At 33.7% G+C, this 19,065-nt stretch overlaps 1 protein-coding gene across 19 annotated transcripts in view; it reads right to left on the bottom strand.

Annotated features, from left to right (window-relative positions):
• Nucleotides 1–19,065, bottom strand: part of ARB2A (ARB2 cotranscriptional regulator A) — a 490,274-nt gene that overhangs the window by 4,441 nt on the left and 466,768 nt on the right. The window lies entirely within an intron of this gene.

Below are 19,065 nucleotides of genomic sequence, written 5' to 3'. Positions count from 1 at the left end.
AATCCATGTAGTGTTAGTGGATTACACTAATTTACCTACATCAACCAAGCAAATGCCCCATAACTACTTGGCAAATCTTTTATTAAAATATAAAAAATAATAATTAAAAATATTCTCCCATAATAATGAGTGGATAGCTTTGAAAGAATTTACATCTCTTCCTAGATAACCCAATTATGCAGAGACGGTGCCTGAAAGTCTCCAGATTCAGGGTCTCTGTTTGATACTTTAACATTGTTAATGATAATTCTTTAGTCTGTAATAGTAGGTCATTGCTATGGTTACTCTACAATGGTGCAACACTTGCTTTCCCCTTCAGCTATTCGCTGAGACTGGGTAACCACATTTGTTGCCTAGCAACAGTTTTGTGACAGTATCACAATCTGGGAGTTACAACAATAAGGATGGGATGGCTTTGGTTGGCCAGAGAGCAGAAAGTTAGTCTGGGTATATGACTTAGCTATAAGAATTAAGCACCAAGTTTAGAGGCTGAAACCTTAACTTTTCAGATACTTATACAAAGGTTCTATAACCTACTCCCCACCAATGGACATTTCCTTTAACGAACCTAAATTAGAACCAAGAACTCTTACATTCCCAGATAACTTAAAAAAAAAATTTACCAATACCAGAGCATAATAATAATCCAGAATCAAGAACACTTCTGGATTTCTCTGCTCATTTGGGCAAATCTTTACATGGTCATTGGGTTAGAGGTTGATAAATTATAGCTACTAATCCAGGCAAATCCAGATGTAAGTGATTGAATTTTAGTAAACTATAATTTGCTGTCATATAATTTCAACTGACTTTTTTCTATTATATCTGAAAATTGAACTGAACAATTATTGACTCAAATTTTTTAACTGCATCTGAAACTGAAGTGGCCCAAATCCTTCTCTGGTATATATAATGATTTCAGAAATATGTATATGCACACACATACATATACATATATATATGTATATGTATGTGTGTATAATGGATTTGCCCATCATATGTCAATTTTAGCACTATTTCTGGGCTGCTTTTCCCAAACCAAAGCAGTTTTGCATATGTCTAATTTTAACACAGGACATAACAAGTGTCTGGTTTCTGGATTGGTCTACAAAATATCTATGTCTCTATGTCTATATTTCTATAGCACTCATCATTTTAGCTCCATTCACATTACACATTGTTTCAGACAACTGAACAATTAACTTCTGTTCTAGGCTTTGATTTAGATGAATACATACCACAATAGCAGCTACTAATTGCATTTACCATACTAAAGAATTTTAAAATCTTTTATATTTTTTCTTCTTTGTGAAAGCCCATTCTTAAATTAGTATGGGGGGGGGGGAATCCCAAACACAATAAACTAAAGAAAATAGATGTTAATTGTCTTCTTCTTTTCCTATTTCTCTTAGCTACATTTGTTATTTTTTTTATAATGATCACACTTATACCCACTAGTGTTATCAAGACTATGATCAAGTTGTGAGCTTTCTTAGAGTTATCCTTTTATAACTCCTCCCCTTGAAAACCAATTCAAGCTACAACTCTAGAGGGACCTAATAAGTCAATGCTCTAAAGCAATTTTAACTTCTTTATTTTTTTCTTTCCTAATGACGATCTTACCAAAGGATGGACAATTTCACTGGTGACAAAATCCCAACAAAGACTGTTTAATTTGAGGTTATGATAATTCTGCTTGATTAGTACTGTGCTGAAAAGACACCAGCTCCTTTGATAGCAGTGTCTGCATTGGTCCTCAACATTTACTTTTGCAATTTAAGGATATAAAGAGTGATAAGTTATGTTTCTGTTAGAGGCAGGAAAATTGCTAGGAGTAAGATTGAATAAGGAAAATAAGTCTAGATGTGACACTAAATTACAGAGAGTATATAAGCTGATTCTCATTAATGGAATGGTAACACGAAAATGTATAGATGGAATGGAGAAAGTTGTATCTTTTCCTTTTATTGGCATTGGCTTTTATATTATACAAAACTGATAAGCAGAAATTGGGTAATTATATATCTATATGGATTGTACACATGCATGTTTCAAAAACATGTATTTTTGAAACCTAGAAAATGAAGGCAGAAGTTCAGTAAAAAAAAATTATATTTGCATACCAATAAAGGAAGAAAAATAAAACACTTTTTGACCTGATATGAAAATCTGAAGACAAAACATAAGTATCAATGGAAATGTTAACAAAAGAAAATGTCTCCTATCAGTTTTCTGAATTAGCAACCGAATTTAAAAAATTAGCAACCAAAATTTAAATTTTCTTAAATACCAAAATTTGAAGTTCAAGAATATTCCCAGGGGGGCTAGGTGGCCCAGTGGATAGAGCACTGGCCCAGGAGTCAGGAGTACCTGAGTTCAAATCTGCCCTCCCACACTTAATAATTACCTAGCTGTGTGGCCTTGGGCAAGCCACTTAACCCCATTTGCCCTGCAAAAAAAAAAAAATATTACCTAATTGAGTGATGATATAAGGTAGAATGTTCAAATTAATCAAAAGACTGGTGATTTACTAGTGTAAATCAATGACAGGAGAGGTGAGTGGGAAACCTCACCCATTATCAATTAACTGAGAAAATGTATAAGGAAGATCTAGGAGAGCAAATTCTTGTTCCATCACTATCTTATTATGTACACCTAGTAAAAGCTTTATTGAAAGATTGATATTACTACCCACTTACCTGACATTTCCCCTGATTCCAATGGGTCTCCCTCTTAGGAGAAAAAGAAGGGTCCTTTCACTATGGATAAATCTCCTGAGCCCTCTATTATCTTCCTTTACCCTTTCAGGTTGACATTTGGGTTGACTAAAGATCTATAAAATTAGGTTAGCCACATAACATAATATGAAGAACTATTTCTTTAAAAATTTGACAGAGCAATTATAAACTTATTTAACCATTACTTTCTTCTTTCTATCCATATAAGTTAGGAGGAAAAAATGTTTTTCATTTTACTTCATTCTCTTAGTACTTAGTAAAGGTATAATTAATAGTAAAACAAGGAAAAATAAAAATGGGGAAGAAAAAAGAAGCAATACCACTTCATTTGATCAGTTGAAAATAAAGATAATGTAAACAATATGAAAAGTGAGATCAAACCAGATAAAAATAATTTCATATTTTTTAAAAATTATGATGCATGGAGAGTTGAATGCTTAGAAAAATAAAGAAGTTATATGAGCTAGGGGCTTTACTATTTTTATATACTTTAGCATATCTCTCTCCTCCCTTGATTGCTTTCCAAGTTTGCCTCTTCCATTTTTCTTGATGCTTTAATTTTTTGAGTCATAAACTAACCCAAACTCAAATATTAAGTATCCAAGATGCTGATGCTTATTTCTGTTGCCTCTAAACAGTATCTCATAAAGTAGACATGTTCTTGAAAAGTTATATTTAAATTTTTGCAAATATTAGTCAACTTATAAGAGAAGCAAAGACTTTTGTATTTTAAATAGAAAATAATCAGTCTTTTTTCCATTTCTCTTTTGTTTAATCTAAATTTTATATAGTAAATTTGTTTAAAGTAAGGAGTCTCTATGGAGTGTCAGAATCAGGTACTATCACCACAGAAAAAATGTAAAGAGATATAGTAGGGGCAGCTAGTGATATAAGTAGATAGAGTCAGGAGGACCTGAGTTCAAATCCAGCTTCAGACACTTGATACCTGATATTTGACCTTGGACAAGTCACTTAATCACCTTGCCTTACCAAAAAAAATGTAGTGGCCAAAAGTCATTCTGGAGGCACAAGTATGGGTCCTACCTACAAGGAACATGTCCACCATAGTTTAAATTCCACAATTATCACAATCAAGAGGTAGGGCATTTAATATCTGGTGATGGAAGGGCAGCAGTTGCTGACAGAGGGAGAGCCTAGGTCTTTTGTTTTAACAGTATGACTATAGAAATATGTTGATATGAAAGAGGTAATTGAGATCTCATCAAAGGATAGTTTGAATCTGGAATACATGGTCACTTTTGTGAGTTTTTTTGAATGCCTGTTTTATGTCATGTGCCTCAGGAAATGCTCATCAGGATGTAAAAAAGAACTTTTTAGTGTAGTTTGTTGGTATGGTATGGTAATTCTTCTTCTTCTTCTTCTTCTTCTTCTTCTTCTTCTTCTTCTTCTTCTTCTTCTTCTTCTTCTTCTTCTCTCTCTCTCTCTCTCTCTCTCTCTCTCTCTCTCTCTCTCTCTCTCTTTGATTTTTGCAAGGTAATGGGGTTAAGTAACTTGCCAAAGGTCACATAGCTAGGTAGTTATTAAATGTCTGAGGCTGGATTTGAACTCAGGTTCTCCTGACTTCAGGGCCAGTGCTCTATCCACTGTGCTACCTAACTGCCCTGGTTGGTAATTCTTATGAAAAATATAATAAACCAAATCAGAATGTGTGATATAGCTATACTATTAAGATATTCAACCAAGCATTCAATCAACAAGTAGTCAATTGGTACATTTTCCCTGGTTGCCCCACTCTTCCATGCCTGGAATTCTCTCCCTCTTCTACATCTCTGGTTTCTTTCAAGGAAGTGTTAAAATTGCATTTTCTCCAAGAAGCCCTTCTGGATTCCTCTTAAGGCTAATTACTGCCCTTTGATGATTATCTCCAACGATGGAGATACTTCCTTTGATGGTAATCTCCACTATATATACAATATATCTTGTTTGTATATAGTCCTTTTAATAGAATGTAAACATCTTGAAAAGGGGGACTATCTTTTGCCCTTCTTTGTAACTCCTAGGCACAGTGTCCTGCTTAGAACTTAATAAAGACTGGTTTACTTACTGACTAGTGGGTATCTAGAATGGTGGGGATATTAGCATATGCTGGAGTATAAAGAATGAAGTATAAAGTATATTAGAAGTGTAAAATGAAACAATTCCTACTCACAAGGAACACTTGTTCTAAAAAGTAAGTATATAAACAAACGAATGCAGCCTAGACATAAAGTTAATAATTATACAACACACACAAGGTAGTTAAATATAATGCAAAGTAGTTTGGGAGTGAGGGCACTAGCAGTTAGTGAAATAGGAAAAGTGTTAAGCAGAAGAAGGTTCCTACTACATAAAGTAAATGTGAAGAGAGATTCTGAGGTAGAGCTTGAGTAAGGGAATATTAGCTGGGCCACAGAGGAACTGAGATGATGTTACTGTTACAGTATTTATTTTGTCTTGTTGAGCTTTAAAGTATAACAAAAAAGATCCTTCTCTTGACTTTATAAGTGACTTCTCACTGCAAATGGGATAAAAATCTTGCTATACTAGAAACTATGGGAATGGCTTAGAGCAAGGATTTCTCCTTTCTTAATATAAAGGATAAAGCCCAGATATCTTTGGAGATACTGTAACTAAATTTATTGGCTTACAGAAACAAATTTGTATTCTATAATTACTAATGGAGATAAGAAAAGATAGATGGTAGGGTGATTCAGATGCTTTGTGCTGCCATCAAACACCATATGAACTCCTTATTAAGACTTATAATTGGTTAAAAGAGTAATAATGCCTAACAAGGAAATGGATAAAAAATGCTATTGTCTAAACTTTTTTTTTGTTTGTTTCATGGCTCTCTTTGATATTATGGTAAAGCCTATGAACATCTCAGAAGATTTTTAATTGATTAAAATACAGTCACCAATCCCACCCCAACCTAATATTTGTGAAAATATAAATGCATTTTCCTCCCAAATAAGTTCAAAGGAAACCCACCCTCTTCCCTAATGAATTCTAAGAATCACTGGATCTAGACTGGTATACAGCTGAATGACCAGTTCATTAAATGAGTATATCAATACATATATCTGGGGTAGGAAATGAAGATGAACAATAAAGTTGGAGCCAGAATTGAATAGGAGGAAGAGAATGTGGTGAATTGTATTTGGCAAGCTGACTTGCTTTTTGATGACCTTAAACTTTACAAAAACCAGTTTTTAAATGCAAATGTTCTAGAATATCATAATCTCTGAAGAATCAAAATTTCAGTTGAAGAAAGAGCAATGTGGAGATACATGGTGCATGAAAATGAGCTAAAAAAATTCCAGTAGTAACTTATGCTGAAGAAAGAGTGCAATGTTTACTGCTTAAGCAAGTATATGTGATTAGAGAAAGGGGTGTACTGGTCACAAAATGAGTATTTAGGATAGCAGATGGACAACCAAAGTGCTTTAACAAAATATAAAAAGACCTAGAAGATGAGCTCTAGTATACAGGTTGGATTATTTGGGGAATAAATAAAGCAACATAAAAGGCATCTGATTTGCTGCAATAGAGGAAAATATATTTAATGAGATCTCCGATCTACTGAAATACTGAAATACAACTTAATCTTTTTAGGTTATAAAAATCTCTAAAAGTTGTGTATGCTGGCTCCACCAATACCTCAAAGGAAATTGGATTTCCTCCCTACCTCATCCATCTTAATTAGCAGGTGGCTGAAGAACAGTTGAGATACCTTATTTTCTAGTCCACTTGTGTAAAAACGTGTCTTGTTCATGAAGCAAATTGTATCTGATTCAACCAAGTATCATTAAGAATGTGTAGAATGTTAGACTCTGAAGAGTCAAATATTCTCTCCCCTCCCCCTTCATTCTCCCTTCTCTCCCTACTTCTCCTCTCCCCTCCTTTCCTCCTTCCCTCCCTTCTTCCTACTCTCTCTCCCTCATCTATTTAGAGATATATCGACACATACAGATATATAAACATATATATATGTATACACATATACACACATCCATATGCATGCATGCTGATGAATATAAACTCCTCAATGAGATTTCTATTTACCATTTAAAACACAGAAAACTTCTTATCCTAATGTTTTTCAGGATTTACAAATTCCTTTAGTACTGCAAAACTAAGTTCTCAGGCAAGATCTAAGTGTCTACATTATGACAAAAACAACCCAAATTCAAACAACTGATCAATAATGTAAAAGAAATCACAGTGATTAAAAAGATTACCAAATTTTTCACTTTTTAAAAGGTTTTTACAAGACATTGGGATTAAGTTACTTGCCCAAAGTCACACAGTCAGGGAATTATGAGTCTGGATTTGAACTCAGGTCCTCTTGACTCCAGGGTTGGTACTCTATCCACCTAGCTGCCCCCAAATTTTCCACTTCTTAACTGACTGTTACTATATTATCAAAGCTCTATTATTTCTTCAATATAGGAAATTTCTCCATTTACTAGGCTAGAGTTTGCAGACTTCTCTAGACCTTCTTTCTAAGGATTCCACTGTGGTTCAGATCCTCATCACTTCAGACCTGAATTATATTTTTTAAGTTTTTTTTTTTTTTTTTTGCAAGGCAATGGGGTTAAGTGGCTTGCCCAAGGCCACACAGCTTGCTAATTGTTAAGTGTCTGAGGCCAGATTTGAACTCAGGTACTCCTGACTCCAGGGCCAATGCTCTATCCACTGCACCACCTAGCCGCCTCCAGGCCTGAATTATTACAATAGTCTGCCTGACTTAGGTTTCTTTCCACTTCTCTATTCAGTCATCTGAATTTTCCTAAAGCACAAATCCAACTATGTATCCTCCTGCTCAACAAATTCCAGTGGCTCATTATTGCCTCCAGAATCAAATACAAAATCTCTTTGGTGTTCAGAGTCCTTCAGAATACACCTCCCCCTCCCCATCTTCTTACCCCCTTACCTTTCCAATTTTCTTATATATATATTTTTATCTTTCCAAGTGTCTTTCATTCTGTGACACAGGCCTCCTTCTCATTCCTCAAACAAGACATTATCACCAAACTCTAGCATTCTCTCTGTCCTGGAATGCTCTCCTAACTTATCTCTACCTAATAATTTATTTGGCTTAATTTTACATCCCAATTAAAATTTCATTTTTTTATAGAAAGCCTTTCCCAACCCTTCTTCATTCTAGGACCTTTCCCTCTATTAATCTTTTCTTTTTTATTCTGTATATATCTTGTACCATGTGCCTGTTCCTCCCCTCCCCCCAGATTGTGAGCTCCTCCAAGGCAGGGACTCTCTTTCACCCCCTCTTTGGTCTGAACAAAATAGGGGCTTAATGAATGTTTACTGACTCAACTGATTACTACTTTTTTCATACTGAATTTTTTAGAGTTGCTGGTGGCTCAGAAAGGTTAAGTGACTTGCCTTATATCAGAGCTGGTAGGTGTCACAAAGCTTTTAAGGCACTGTCTCCTTCAAGATCTGCCTCATTATTTACTCCCCCCCCCCACCTCCTCCAAGAAGCTTTCCCTAAACTAACCCTTATAATGCCCTATCACCTCACTTTGATACTAACCTTAACCCATAGCATTTCATCACTGTATTCTCTCAGCTTCTTAGATAATTCTTATTTTCACATGAACCATGTGTATAGGAATCATCTTCTCAACTAAATGTAAGCTCCAAGTCCAAGATTTGTCTTCTGCTTTGGTATGCCCCATTCCACTTAGTGCCAATATATTCAGTAACAGTTTAATAAATTCTAATTGAAAAAGTGAATCGTAGAAACATTTACTTGTGAACTACAGTTAGTGGCACTCAATGAGTATACATATGCAACAGATTTTTGCTACTGTTAAAAAATATCTCTTTTATGTTTATAATTACTTCAGAAAGTCCCTGTAAAGATGGAGATCACAGGACTACAAGTTCATAGATTTAGAGTTAAAAGGAACCCCAGAAATCATCAAATCAAAACCCCCCTTTTTATAATGGACTTGAGAGGCTAACTGGCTTGCTCAGGTTTGTATAGTCCCAGCAGGATTCAAATTTAGGTTTACCTGACTTTATTCTGGACTAAGACTGTGATGCCTCTCTAACTGCAAATGACATAAAGCTGGATCATTTACTTTATACATTTATTATATATTAGAATTATGAATTTGCCTTCAATCAGCAATAATTCATTAAGCACCTGCTATGTACCATCATACTAGGTGATACTGATACAAAGACTTAAGTGAATACAAAATATAAGATATTAAGAATGAATGGAAGGAGGTCAGTAGCAGTTGGAGGAGACATCAGGAGAGGCAAAGTGTAAAAGATACATTGACATAAATAAAAAATTCTATACATAAGAAGTGAGGAGAAAGTGCTTTTCAAAAATGGGGGAGGATCAGTAAAAAGTTAGGGAAATGAAAAATAGAGTTTCATGTGTAAGAAATAGACGACCAATTTACCTGGACCACTGAGAACAGGAAGGATAGTAATTTATAATGAATTTGGAAAGAGAGGTCAGGGTCAAGTTGTGAGGGTTTAAAAAACCAAATGAAAAAATTTATAGATTTATCCTAATAGCAACTGAAAGCCTCTGGAGATTCTTGAGTAGAGGAAAATCAAATGCTAAAGAAAATCAACTTGTCAACTATGTAGAAGAGAGGGTAAAGTAGGGAGAGATTTAAGGCAGGAAAACCAATTAAGAGGCTACCTTTGATTGAGATTATGGAGTAATTTGGGGGAATCATTTATGATGTAACTTAAAAATTGTTATGAGGATTTTGTGCAAGAAGTATTTTAAATCTTGGTGAGAATATTAGAGTCTTTTAGTTTTCTTGCCATTAGGTGCTGGCAGGAGTCAGTTTTGGGGTAATTGAATGAACAAATAAATATTTGAGAATTTGCTTGAACTAGACACAAAAGAAAGACGTACATTATAGACAATATTTGGGTTATAAATAAAAGTTACATCATTTCACTAAAGGTAACAGAAGCAAATATAATGCTAAGAATTGATAAATGATATTAAAGTAGAAATAACTGAACTGCAAATAACTGAACAAATAGTTAAAAGTGCTCTGCAATACATAGCCTCTTCTGTTTTGAAGCAATTCTTAAGGATGTTTCTTTTAAAATCCTAGCTTTGTCAGCCACTGTCATTCAGTCTCTGACTCCCTGTCATGAACTCTCCCTGTCACCTCCTGACAGGGCTCTGACAGTTTCCAGAATGTCAGTTATATCCCTAACACTACGATTTCTTTTCAATTTACTTAAGGTTGCATTAACTTAATGAGGCTAGAAATAGTCTCTTTTTGTTACAATCAGCCTCTAAACTAAGTTCTTCATATGAACTGATATTGCCATAATTCCCTTCTAGATCCTTCCAAACCACCCCCTCTCTAAGCATTCCAGTCAGAATGCCCCTTTCTCAGCTGCAAGATGTTACTGCTTTATTATGGTCTAGAACTCTTAAAGGGTTTTACACTACAGATCTCACATATGTACTAGAACATATTATGCACAATACAAATGCACTCAGTTTTCATTATAATAAAGTTTTGAGGTGCACAGGAGCTTATATCATAAAATAGTCAAAGTCCTACTTGATTATTGGTGAAAAACAAAATACTTACTGGACTGTAAATATCTAGCAAATGCTTCTCATATAGCCAATGTTTAATGTTTGTTGAATTGAATTGAAATGGCATAAGAATAATTAATTCAGTAGTGCTGGATCCTCCAATATCAGAAATATCAGTGACTATAAAGAGGGCAGATACAAATGAATACTGAAACCCCAATAGTGGAGCTCATTTATACAAAATCGAACAGAACTATATATATATATATATATAGCTAAATTATTACTATAAAGGGGTTATGATAATTATTTACAATAATAATCCTTAGTGCTCATATGTTATTTTTCATCCTCAAAACACTTTTTTTTCTTACAGGCTTTTTAGTGATTACCCAGACTGAAACAGTTTGAAGTATTCAATAGAAGTCTAAGGTAATCACTTAGGAGGGAAATCACTATTTCTATTTTTTTTATACTTGGGAATTCATGGTACTCCAGAAGGTGTTAGGTAAAGTAGATTAAGTGACTTGGCCAACCCCTTCCATTTTTCCTCCCCATTTTTTTGCCAACTTTGAAAAATGTTTAGAGCATTTCAATATTATGAAAGATAACAGTTCATTTTGGGTACAAAATATTAAGAGTTTTGAAAAATAAGGACTAAAAAACTTTGTTTCAGATTTTGCATTCATCTGGAGAAATAAGCTCCTTAAAATATCCACTGTATTCATAGAATTACATGGTAGGTCATGGAGATGTGGAGGTGGTTGTATTTCCTATCAGAACATATTTAAGACTTCATATAGTCTGGTAAGCATTGTTTTAAAAAAAAATCTACCTTCAAGGTTAATGTGAAAGATGAATTGGGATTTTAAAATTATCTAAGTAGGATTAATGAAGCAGAATGATGGTGACTAAGTAGAGGGGAGATACTCCTTCAGGTGATTAGATTTTATTGCTTTTACCTATGGGACATTGAAAATCAGTATGGAACAGAAGACCCTGGTTCATATCCTACTACTGTCATTTACTAGATATGTGACTTGAGGCAAGTCACTTAACTTTTCTAGGTCTCTTTTCTTATCTGTAAAATGAGGGGACTAGACTAGATGCACTGAAATACTCCTTTTAGTTTCATATCTCCATTTTCATAATCCAAAGAGTAGTCATCAATGGGTCAATATCAACTCAGGTGGAGATTTTCAATAGAGTTGCTGAGAAAGCACTAAAATTTACTGGAGAGTTTATAAGTCTGCCAAGAAGAGGTGGTGAGTTATGAAAAATTACGTTATAAATTCAGACAAAGGTTTCAGAGGATTAATAATTACATAAATTCCTTCTAAGACATATGGAGCTGTACTCATGCTTGAATGGGTATAGGGCTTGAATTTCCTAATATTAGTAGGTATCATATACAGTGAAAATTTTTAAGAGCATATAAGGAAATTGGATCATCATATTTTCTGTGACAATTTAGACTCTTAAGATATTATTTTTAGTAAAATTTTTTTCTTTTCTTTTCTACAGTGTTTCAGCCCTTATACCTTTATACCAGCTGTCCCTACTCAACTTATCTCTATTTTATCCTGCCATGCCACAGGCCACACATATTTCTATTCCATAGGTCTCAATCATAAGTCAATACCTGTATGGATCAGTTAGCTTTACAATGAGAAAAATCTCTATTTCAGGGCTATAATCTACATACCTAAATTATCTAGTTCATCTCATATAAGCATACTGTTTATAAAGAGGGAAACTAGGTTTGAGAATGCAAATAGCTCAGCACATATCACCAATATGGTAAACAATTTCCCACAAATATCAACAGCATAATATATTGTTCTCAAAAGTCAACTCACCAAGTATTCAGTTTACATTCTTTGGATACTTAAACTCTGAAATTTGTCCCTGAATCCTTTATTTTCTCCCATTGTGATCATAGGATTTATATCTGAAAGGAGCTTTAAGAGGTATGCCCTCTTCAATCTGCAGTTAAAGAAACTGAAGCCCAAAGAGGTGATGAAACTTGCCTAGGGTTGTACATAGTTATTAAGGAACAGAACTAAAATTCAAATCCAGGTCTCATGCCAGTGCAACAATACCTTTTTTTCAAAAAGTTCCCAGTTTTCTGAACCAAGTTAAAGACATAACTATTGTAGGATAACAATTCCTTTTCTTGGGTATCTATACTCTTTAAAGTTTGCTATTTGGGGGCGGCTAGGTGGCGCAGTGTGTAGAGCTCCAACCCTGGAGTCAGGAGTACCTGAGTTCAAATCCAGTCTCAAACACTTAATAATTACCTAGCTGTGTGGCCTTGGGCAAGCCACTTTACCCCATTTGCCTTGCAAAAACCTTAAAAAAAAAAGAAAGTATAAAGTTAGAAAAGAAAGTATAAAGTATAAAGAAAGTATAAAGTTAGCATGGTATCACATACAACAAAATGCTTAATGTTTTTAATGATAATGAATGATGACACAGGGACATGAAAACTGTGTGTGTGGTTTTTTTGTTTCAGTTATGTTTGACTTTTTGTGACCCCATTTAGGATTGTCTTGGCAAAGCTACTAAAGCATTTTGCCATTTTCTATGAGGAAACTGAGGCAAACAGTGAGGTGACTTGCACAGGGTCTCATAGCTAGTAAGTATCTGAGGCCAGATTTGAATTTAAGAAAATGAGTTTTCCTGACTTCAGGCCCCACACTCTATATCTCATGTGCTACTTAGCTCCCTTTTTTGGGGGAGGGGCAAGGCTGAAAGTCTGCCAAGTTTTATTGTATGAGCCAAGCAAAGGGTACTATGTTATGAGGAGGTAAAGAAGAATCATTCTTGTTTTCTGGTGATATCTTTTTTAGCCTGATGATCTTTCTGATGCTTTCAAGCTTCCTTGGTCTTGGACCAAAGAGCTTTAGTCTGGTCAGATAAGAGCTTCTTTGGGCCTTATCTGCCTTTGGTTCATGAATGTGCTCCATGAGGATCAACTTATTTTTTTTTAATACATTTTCATTTTTCTGCATTTATACATTTTAATACATCTTCAAGTACAGGATGTAGTACATATTGAGGTCAATAATTTTGGATTCATAATATCCTCTGAGTAGATGGTGCAGAATTCACATTCTTCTTATTCCAGTCACTTTTTTTTCATTTTTTCCACTATTTTGACACACAAAGTAACTAATAATCTCACAGATAACTATCACAATTCTTTTTTTTTTTTAGGTTTTTGCAAGGCAAATGGGGTTAAGTGGCTTGCCCAAGGCCACACAGCTAGGTAATTATTAAACGTCTGAGGCTGTATTTGAACTCAGGTACTCCTGACTCCAGGGCTGTTGCTTTATCCACTGCGCCACCTAGCCGCCCAACTATCACAATTCTAAGAAATATGTTTACATCTTTCCTTAGGCATTATATTTGTCCCTGGAACTGATCTTATTACACTAACCAACTAATATCTTTATCAGTGTCTTCATTTTATCTTGAATCTAGTACTTATGAATCTTTGCTCTCATCTGACCTAAGGCATTTTTTGAAAACATATAAATAAAAGGAAGGAAATCACAAGGTTAACCTTTCTAGCTATAGGTGGTCAGGCAAAAGGTCTCTCTTGAATATAAGGTTTGTGTGTGATTGTTCCAAAGCAATTTTTTATAGTCCAATAGTACTGTAAAAAGACAGTTCAACAAGCTCATTAAAAACCTTAACAAGGAGGGTAATATTTGGTCTTCAATGTAATCTGGAACTCTCACTGGTATCAATGAGCATTTAGAAAGATGAAAAGTGACCTAATGACTCTCAGTGAAAATTAAATAGTAAAAACTTTATTGCATTATACATAAAAGGAAAATATAGATAAACTTAAAAGTTTAGTATGATAAAACTTGAGGCCAAAGTAGTATGGTTTTAAACCAGTTATAAAAGAAAGTTGGTTGGAACTCTTAAATTTGAACTTAAATTTTATGTATTTATATTCTCTATAGCATATCACTTAAATTTACTATAACTCCTCAAACCTAGTTACAATTGTATTATAAATAACCCAACCAAACATACAAATTCTACTAAGTTAGAAAACTTAACTACTGACAACTTCAGTCCTTGTTGAATAAGCTAAGTCAGTAGAAGAAAAATAGTAGGAATCACCTAATAGAAATGGGCTAGGATGAGCCTATTTCCCAATAATTCATCACCAAAAAGAAGTGGAACTTTTTCATTAGGATAATAAGGCCGTATCTTTAGAACTGGAGTAGATATCAGAAGTTATCAGTTATTTTTATGTAACAAAAATTGCTGCAAAATAAAGTGTACACAAAAATCTGTGTTACTTTATAACTCAAAGCACTATGGACACAATAATATCTATTTTTAAATTTATTTTTACAAGATATTATTTATTTGACAGAAAGGTAAAATAAAATTACTAGAAAGGAAAATTCATTTTTTTGTATTAAAGTCATCAAAATTTAGATTGGGTTAATCATAGAGTAAATGACATTTCTCAAACTGGGGATATTTTGTATTTATATAAATAAAAATATTTACAAATTTGAACAATCAAATCAAACATTGTATTAATATTTCCATGTACTGCCAACTTTTACTTCCAGATATTTTTTCCTTCAAGAGATCTCTCATAAGAACTTAAAAAAATTCCTTAAGTTTAAAATCCCAGAAATATTGACAGATGCTTTATTATAATGTCACATATGGTGACAAGTATATACAATTTAAGTGGAGGTATTTTTGAAAACTATTTTTACTATATTTCAAAACTCAACTTTGGAATTTAAAAAGAGCCTTGCTAATGATGCCATACATTGCAATAAAAATTTGTCTGTTAAGCTAGTTTTTTTCCCATATCTTTTGTTATATATAGCACCAGAATTAATTAATTCTGTGGGGACTCTTTTGGTAGAAAATAACAACAATAAAGATAACTCATATTTACAGTTGAAAGAAAAATGAAGACTTTTTGTTTTATTTAAATATCAAGATTTAAAATTTTGCTTATTTAAGAAAATACCTTATAGAATAAACAACACTTAGTGTAACAGAATACAATTTGTGATATAATTCTGGTCTTTCATACTGATATAAGAAAATCTGGCCTGAACATTTTCTGAGGATGTAAGCCAAGATTTAATGATTTAATTTAAGATTTAATGATTATTTACTTTTATTTTCATCTATTTCCATAGGTGTTTTTGTTGTTATTTACCTAAAACAACAAAACAATAGCAAAATATAAGAATGTCATAAACCATCTTTAGGCTCAGTTGAACACTAAATGAGATGTGAGAAAAATCCAAATAAAATTTAAACCTGTCTGACCATTTCATCAATTATTTTGATAAGGGCTACAAAACGGAATTACTTAGTCCTGATCTTTATTTCATTTTATTTAACTTAAAAAAACCTGGACAAAATTCCTAGAACCACATTACTCCTTCCATAGATTTTTGGGTCTTTAATTATTCTGCTAAAAAAATAAGATAACTTCAGATGTCTACTCCAGCTCTAAAGATACAGTCTTACTATCCTATTGAAGAAGTTTCACTTCTTTATGGTGATGAATTATTGGGAAATTGGTTCAACCCAGCCCATTACTATCATCTGATTCCTACTATTTTCTTCTGCTTATTTGAAATTCATTTACTTATTATAAATGGAATTCCAACAGTTTTATGTGTTAAATAAAGAATTTTGGTGTTGTTTTTTAAAATAAAAACTATGGGACATTATAAAAAACATAAAGTCTAAACCTCTAGGGGGATAAAAATCCTTCTTTCTACTTCATACAACTCATTAGTATGGAAAGATACAACAAAAAATGAAAAACATTTTTTTTTTCATTTTGATGTGTCATACCAAAAAAAAAAAATCAACATTTGCTCAACTAGCCAAGACTAGTACCATATACTTCCTAGTGTTCAGGGTATATCATGGCACATATCTAATTATGCCATAAATATATAGAATTTTAGAGCCAGAGAGAACTTTAGAGCTCATCTAACCTAAACTCCTTATTTAAAAAAAAGGAAACTCAAGAAAGATGAAGTGACTGGCCCATACATATGAAAAGCTGAGGCATCCTTACATTTATACTCTCAGACACCCACATTTCCATAGCATGGAATGTGCACTTTACAAACAAAATGAGTGTTTTTGAAAAGAGTCCTGAATTAGCGGTCACAAATGCTGGAGAAACCAATGATCCTATATTCTACCTGCTAATGCTGAAAATTTCTAGGCTTTATTTTTCTTCATCAGGTAGACCTGGGAGATTCTATTTCACTCCCAGTGTTGTGTCTGGGTTTCACTGGATCAAAATATACTCTTGCTATGCCAAGTCTGAAATCAGAAAATATTTTCACTTAAAATGAAGTTTCTTTATTATTATTCAGTTACAATACAGGTTAAATGGGCTTTTGTGGGCTACCAGAAAAATCTAGACTTTTATACTATTATTTCTTTGGAACAATGAATTCTGTGTTTCAAACTCAGACTTGCAAATAAGCTTTGGGAATAAAGTCCATTTGAAATCTGAGGATTAACTGGGGCTGTTTTCTGAATTTGGTACATCTTCAGCAGATTGGAATAGATGTTCTGGGACCACTGGAAAGTCAGTTTATATAGAGAAGAAGGTATGAGTTGTGGTCATGTGGGATATGTTTCAGAAAGGATGAATAGGGATAATTGGTAGAAGAAGTTAAAAGAGAAGGATCATAGGTTTCTATTGGTTCAAAAAGGTAATGCATTGGGGTTACTTCTGAATTGGAGCTTGGACTAGATGATTTCTCAGATCCTTTTCAACTTTAGGCTTTTAAGATTTCATGAACTTGAGTTTAAATCTTCACTCTACTACTTGTTGCCTTTGTAGTTTTGGGGAAATAACGAATCCAGGCCTCAAATTCTTCACCTATAAAACCAGGGGGACTAGAATGGATGATTCCTAAAGTTCCTTCTAGCTTTAAAACCTTCAATCCTAGATATCTCAGGTACCCAGGGGATCATTTAATGTACTAAAGTAGTGATTTTATTGAACACTGCAGAATTATAGTGATCTGTGGATTAATGTTTTCCAAAAGTAACCTTGTAACTCCCAAAAAGCAGCTGAGGCATTTGAACAATTTGGCTCATATTTAGATAGGTGATAATTCATTCATAGTACTGGATATAATTTCTATCTCTTTGATGGTAAACAGCAAATTAGAATATAAATAGATTTCTCATTTTTCATTCCGATAGGGGAATTATTTCTAGTTTTTGAATTCTCTTCCTCCCCCTTTCTGCAATCTATCATTTAGATGTTCATTTGTACTATGATAGAAGGGTCTACTCTGGTGAAACCCCCCAAAAAACTACTTTTAAGTAGTTATAGTAAATGATTTAAAAGGAGAGGATGAAACAAATGACTAAAATAGAGTTTCTAAAATAGCTATGGATTTTACTCATCTATGTACCTCTATGTCTCTCTGCCTTGGAAAAGGGAGAGTTAAATGCACGGGTTAGTACTGATGGTCTACAAATAGAGCACACAGCTGGATTGGAAGACTGAGATTTGATAACTATTTCTGGCATTTCTATCAATTTGCCTGCGGTTCTGGAAAAGTCATTTAACTTTTTTTTTTTTGCCTTATGTCTCTATATCTAAAATAAAGACATTTTTATTATCTCAAATAGTTAATCCTTTGAAATACTACTATGAGATATGCCACAAAAGCAAAAACTCATCATAAACAAATCCTTTGCACCTAGGCAAGAAAGAAAAAGATAACTTTATATTGCGCTAGCAATGTATTTGCTCTGATGTAGTGAGTGTTGACCCAGTATTTATTAAAGTGACCTCTGGTGGTAGGAGCTAATGAACATTTCTGGAAAAGGCAGGTGATAGAACACAATCCATATGATTTTTGGAATCATGATGATTGCTAAAGGGGTTAAGTATTCCAGTTCCACAATCAAAAAGTTAATAACCTTAACACCAGCCCTTTAACATCTGGATGTCTCCAAAGGATGCAGTTTTTGTAAGTCACTGACTTTAGAAATGTTAGTTATAATTTATATCCAATCTGAAGCACATCTTTGTGCTTTCCCCTCTGTAAGTCATGGTAATCAATATAGGTCCTTGCCCATTATGTTCCAGTGAGGTAAAATAGGATGCAAGAAGGCATCTACTGACCTGACTGCAGCTCAAGCACATACCTTTACAAATTCATTCTGAAAATGAAAGTTTATAGAAGAGTGTATGGTACTGGGAAATCTGTGTGTGTGTGTTTTAAAGTTCCCTAGGCTAGTTGTCAGATTATCAAAATCTAAATTTATTAAAAACACAATTAACCTGCATTTATATAGTGCTTTATGGATTACAAAGAACTTTACAAGCATTCTTTTTCCTTTTTTTATTTTATTCTTATTTTTGTACAAATGAAGTTTTTTACACATTACTAAAATATTCTTGTTTAAGAGTAAACATAATATCCCCTCCCCCAAAATACAGACCCGCATGAACAATAAAGAGAAAAATTATTATTATTATTAATAATAATAATAATAATTTTAGGGGCAGCCAGGTGGCCAGTGAATAGAGTACCAGCCCTGGAGCCAGGAGCACCCGAGCCCAAATCTGGCCCCAGACACCCAACAATCACCCAGCTGTGTGACCTTGGGCAAGCCACCCCAATCCCAATGCCCTGCAAAAACCAAAAAAATCCCACCAAAATAAAATAATAACGATGATGATAATATAATAATACTAATATTATAATA

The sequence above is a fragment of the Macrotis lagotis genome, chromosome X (assembly GCF_037893015.1).
Source record: "Macrotis lagotis isolate mMagLag1 chromosome X, bilby.v1.9.chrom.fasta, whole genome shotgun sequence".
NCBI classification, from domain to species: Eukaryota; Metazoa; Chordata; class Mammalia; order Peramelemorphia; family Peramelidae; genus Macrotis; species Macrotis lagotis.
The sequence above is the reverse complement of the archived record's forward strand: the minus strand, read 5'-3'. Positions and strand labels throughout refer to the sequence as shown.